General features: G+C 36.0%; 1 protein-coding gene across 1 annotated transcript in view; it reads left to right on the top strand.

Moving 5' to 3' along the window:
* Window positions 1–3,489, top strand: part of LOC103607925 (probable cation-transporting ATPase 13A4) — a gene marked incomplete at its 3' end in the record, with an annotated part of 97,875 nt that overhangs the window by 20,157 nt on the left and 74,229 nt on the right. The window lies entirely within an intron of this gene.

Raw genomic sequence — 3,489 nt, 5'->3', positions numbered from 1 at the left:
TTCCTATTTACCTACAAATTATGTATTTTCTTACCAAATTTTTCATTGAAACTTTGTTTTTTGGAAGTCCCAGTTCAGGCTGAATATAAAAATGGTAGTTCAGTCAAATTTTATTTTTTAGCAAAATGTAGACTAGAGCAGAGGGTAAGAGGGGACTCTGGAGGGGGCAAGTGAAAAGGGGTGGGCTGTCAAATCCCTGCTCTGATAGTTACCAATTGTATCTTTGTTTCCTCACCTATGAAATGGGAGGTTAATTAACAGTAACTGCCTTGGAGGGTTTTTGAGCATTAAATGAAGTAATACATATGTAGCACTATGTACCTAGAACATAGTAAATGCTAAATAAATGTTAATTATTTTTATTGTTGTTATTATTAGAAACTCACAGCTCTTATGATAACAAAGCCCCCTTTGATTAGGTCAAAAGCAAAGCTATATGACGCTGAACTATGTCAAAGTGTGTTCTAGAGAGTTGGTTGTCTACTCTACCCTACCTAGCACATGTCCACTACTTCAGTGGCTCAGTCACTGGAAATTTAGCCATTTTCCATCTTTCTTAGGCTCTGAAGGTAACTTCCATACAAATTTGATTTGATTTTAGTCATCTTTTATTGCTCTGTAGGGTATAGCCAATTTTGCTGTTTTTTGTTTTGTCTTATTTATTTATTATTTTTTAATTGACACATATTGATTTTACNCAATGTGTGATGATCAAATCAGGGTAATTAGCATATTCATCACTGCAAAAATTTGTCATTTCTTTGTGATAAGAGCATTTGAGCTCCTCTCTTCTAGCCATTTGAGAACATACATTAAGTTATTATTAATTATAGATGCCTAGCACAACTGTAGAACACTACAACTTATTTTTCCTATCTAGCTGTAATAGCGTATCCATTAACCAACCTCTCCCCACTCTGCCTCTCTCCTCCCCTTCCCAGCCTCTAGTAATCACAATTCTATTTTCTACTTCTATAAGCTCAACTTTTTTTAGATCTATCATATGGGTGAGAACATGCAGTATTTATCTCTCTGCAGTTATTTCACTTAACATATTGTCTTTCAGGTTCATTCATCTTGCTGCAAATGATGTTCTTTTTCATGGCTGAGTAGTATTCCTTTGTGTATACATACCACATTTTCTTTATCTGTTTATCCATCAGTGGAAACCTAGGTTGATTCCATATCTTAATCTTGCTGCAAATGATGTTCTTTTTCATGGCTGAGTAGTATTCCTTTGTGTATACATACCATATTTTCTTTATTTGTTTATCCATCAGTGGAAACCTAGGTTGATTCCATATCTTAGGTATTGTGAAGATGCTGCAATAAACATGAGGGTGCAGATATCTCTTTGGTATACTAATTTCCTTTCCTTTGAATAAATACCCAGCAGTGGGATTGCTAGGCCATATGGTAGTTCTATTTTTAATTTTTTGAGGAACCTCCATGCTGTTTTCCATAATGGCTGTAACAATGTACATTCCCACCTACAGTGTATAAGAGTTTCCATTTTCTACACAACCTCTCCAGCATTTGTCATTTTTCATCTTTTTGGTAACAGCCATTCTAACTAGGATGAGATGATATGTCATTGGGATTTTTGCTTTGAATTTCCCTGATGATTAATGATGTTGAGCATTTTTTAGTGTACTGTTGGCCATTTTTATGTCTTCTTATGAAAAATGTCTATTCAGGGCATTTACCCATCTTTTAATTAGATTATTTGTTTTTTTGCTGTTGAGTTAAGTTCCTGTATATTCTAAATATTAATACCTTCTTGGATGGATAGTTTGCAAATTTTTTCTCCCATTCTGCTAGTTACCTCTTTGCTCTGTTGATTGTTTTCTTTGATGTGCAGAAGGTTTTTAGTTTGATATAATCCCATCTGTCTATCTTTGCCTTTGTTGCCTATGCTTTAGAAGTCCTCACCATAAAATTTTTGCACTGACTCATGTCTTGGAGTGTTTCCTCTATGTTTTCTTCTAGTGGTTTTATAGTTTCCGTTCTTTCATTTAAGTCTTTAATCCATTTTTAATTGATTTTTATATATGGTGAGAGATAGTGGTCTAGTTTCTTTTTCTGCATATGGATATCCAGATTTCCCAGGACCATTTATTGAAGAGGCCATCCTTTCCCCAATGTGTGGTACCTTTTCACTGGTTTTTAAAATTAATTTATTAACTTTAAAATTTTTAGTAAGGTTGTTTCCTCCTCCCCTCTCTTCCCCTTTTTTCCCCTCCCCTGTTTTTTCACTTTGCTCCCCCTCATCTCTCTATTGTGCTCTCCCCCACCTTCTGTCTCTATTATCTCTATCTCTATCTCTATATATCTTACTCTCTCTCAAAATCTGTGCACGGCCTGCCTGGAACACAGACATGCATCAGACACTGTCCCTACCCACAGTCAAGAGGAGTGATAAAGTGGGCTGCAAAGGGTAGAATGTGGTAGGAATCTTGAGTAACACTTGTATTAAAAACACATTTTATAAAACAGAATGTTTTATCTTACATTTATATATGTGCAGACATCAAATTTGTTCCCAGGCTTGACTTCTTTTGTCATTCTTCTTTGCTTCTGAGGTTTATCAGACGTTCAAGTGGGTTTTCTGTTCAGCATTTACACATTTGGATAATAAATAACTACTGTTATTATCACAGTAGTCTCTAAGGGACCATTGTGGAATCTGTTACTCCATCCAGTGCTGTTCCCTCTAGTTTTATTCTGTGCAAGTCATCAGTGAACTGCAAAGGGAAGCAATTTCAATTAGGGTCATGCAATAAGGTAACTTCTTCAATCCTACCCGTTGCTAACGTCTTGACAGTTACTTTTGGGTATGTTCAGTCCATGCATTCAGTCTTTTTCATCCATGTATCAGACTCTGAGACTTGTTTTGAGACCTTCCCACACAAATGGGGAGATGAGGAACTATACAACATCACCCTACCTTCAAGATAGCCAAGAGGAACTAAGAGAATACTGGTAGAACATGATTAGGAGCACAAGAGAGGAACAGTTAAAATCTTTTGGAGTTAGCATAGTGACAGGGTTTTTTTGTTTTGTTTTGTTTTTTGTGTTTTTTCATGGTGGGAAAGTGCCAAAGGGGCTTTTCTGGAAGCGGTGGAATTTGAGTGAAGTTAAATTAAATTAAAATTCAATTAAGATGGGTATGGTTCAATTGACTTAGTTTCCTCACCTTCAGAGATCCACAGATACCTTTGGAATGTTTCTTTTTATTTTTTTCCCTGTGAAATTTTGCAACTGGCTGTAGCCCCAGGGACTGGAACTAGCTCTTATCTGAGAATATCCTTCTGGACTCTCCAGCTTTGTTATATGTGTCAATGCCTCGTATTCATATCCAGATTCCTTCATAAATGATAACAAGCCTTTCCTCTCGAGGTTCTATATGTACCATCTTTCAAAGGCACATAATTCTGTCTAGAATGTTCACTAACCCCATGCACTTGCAAAATTACATTAAGATGATAT

The sequence above is a fragment of the Galeopterus variegatus genome, unplaced genomic scaffold (genome assembly GCF_000696425.1).
Source record: "Galeopterus variegatus unplaced genomic scaffold, G_variegatus-3.0.2 Scaffold7854, whole genome shotgun sequence".
NCBI classification, from domain to species: domain Eukaryota; kingdom Metazoa; phylum Chordata; class Mammalia; order Dermoptera; family Cynocephalidae; genus Galeopterus; species Galeopterus variegatus.
The sequence above is the reverse complement of the archived record's forward strand: the minus strand, read 5'-3'. Positions and strand labels throughout refer to the sequence as shown.